At 41.3% G+C, this 1,835-nt stretch overlaps 1 long non-coding RNA gene across 1 annotated transcript in view; it reads left to right on the top strand.

Annotated features, from left to right (window-relative positions):
• The window catches only part of LOC116688263 (uncharacterized), a 15,117-nt gene that overhangs the window by 3,574 nt on the left and 9,708 nt on the right, over positions 1 to 1,835 (top strand). The window lies entirely within an intron of this gene.

Raw genomic sequence — 1,835 nt, 5'->3', positions numbered from 1 at the left:
AAGTCTATCCTGGCATGAATTTAGATTGGACTCTGGCTTCTGCACCAAACCAGATTGATTAAGACCAGCCAAGTGACCATGGAGATTTATTCTTTGCCGGACAGCCTGGTCCAGAAGACAGGTATAACAGCAGGCTACAGAAATCCTGAAAGTCTCAGGGTGTCAAATCAGCGGACTGCCCTCGATCCGAAATAACGTGTTTAACAGTTATTCGTTCGTCTTTGCTGTGTTCTGCTTTATTTTTATTAACATGCATTAGCCTATTGGTCACTTTTGGGTGGATTTAAACCCTACAGTGGTTTAGATGGTTAGAAATGGTTGCATGGCACCCTGATGCGGAGTGGGACTTTTTCCGGTGCGGACGGCTACTATGTCGAGGCTGCCCCCTGGCAGTGCGGCGGTTTGGGCCGTGCCGGCACTGCCCGGTGGCTGCTGCCCGGTGCCTGGTGCCGGTGGCCAGTGGCTATTGCCTGCCAGCCAGGAGCATTGCGAGTTGTGTCAGTGTCCACTCTATCTGTAAAAGCTAGAGATGAGCAGAGCAGATTGTCCCGATGGTCTAAGCTTCAGGTTACAGGACGGATCCCGGAGATTAAGTTTGACGATATTAACTGTAGCGATATTCCCAGATGATAATAATGCAGACATGGTAGAGACCAATAATTCATGATTTACCATTTTTTTCTTGTTACTGTCTTCCTATAATATAGGGATAGTTTGTGTACTCCTAATAAGTGCGGACCTATTGGTTTTTTATAGCTTACACTGGTTAATAACCTTCGCAATAAGTCTCACCATCACCGGACCATAATAACGTGGTATATATACAGAACGTATGTAGGGTAGTTTACATTCATCACACGGGAACACCACAATGATTCTTAATCTTTTATTTTCACTTGTCAGAAGAATAAAAAAAACATGAATATTGTTTTACTATATGCCTCAAAGTGTGCTATTGCAGTCATTTACTTTTTTTTTTCTAGTGTGTCCCTTTCTGATTGTTCTGTTATGAACATTAAATTGTACAAAGAGTAGATATAGCTTATAGCGATTTGGCAGGTTGTAAAAAATGTTCTCACGTGGTGAATAAGTGGTTTGCAAATTAACGCTAAAGAAGAAAAATAAAAAAAAACAAACTCGTTAGGGCTCCAATCTTTTTTTCTCCGTAGGTGAAACTTTATTTCCCTTTTGCTTCTCTCTTTTTTGATCACTTTTGATGTGTCCCTTATAGTTGATATTTTAACCTCTCACATGCATTCTTTAGAGCGGTTTTTTTTTTTTCCGCTTATGTGTTGGTGGTCTTTGATGACTCCTCTTTCTGTTGATGAAGAGCTCGGTATTTCCAGTATTTTTGTGTCTTTATATCTGTCCATCCTTGTTACTTGTTTCCATTATTGATCAGCTGCTGCCCTCATGGGGCAGTGCTGAAATTCTTAGGCCTGTCTATGATCTGTCTCTTCTGCATTGTGTCTGCTATGCAGTAATATTTTTTTTTTTTGTGATCTTTCTGATAACGTTTTTCTCTGCTGTAGTGTCATTTGAGAAAGGTCTTTTTTTTTTTTTTGTGAACGTTTGCAATTATCCCTAGTGTGTTATTCCTGACACCTGGTTCTTTGATTGTTCCGCCTTCACTACCTTCTCCCTCTTAGTTGATCCTGGTCGTCGGAAACGTTTCCGCAACCCGTGATTTAAGCCTTGCCTGTTTTTTATGAGCAGAATTCTTTGCGGCTAGCCTGGTCCAGAGCAGGCTAACAGCAAGGCTAAGATTAATCCTGAAAGTCTCATGTGTCAAATCAGCTGCCGCTCTGATCCGAAATAAACGTGTTTAACAGTTA

The sequence above is a fragment of the Etheostoma spectabile genome, chromosome 4 (assembly GCF_008692095.1).
Source record: "Etheostoma spectabile isolate EspeVRDwgs_2016 chromosome 4, UIUC_Espe_1.0, whole genome shotgun sequence".
Lineage (NCBI taxonomy): Eukaryota > Metazoa > Chordata > Actinopteri > Perciformes > Percidae > Etheostoma > Etheostoma spectabile.
This window is presented reverse-complemented; position numbering and strand designations above follow the sequence as displayed.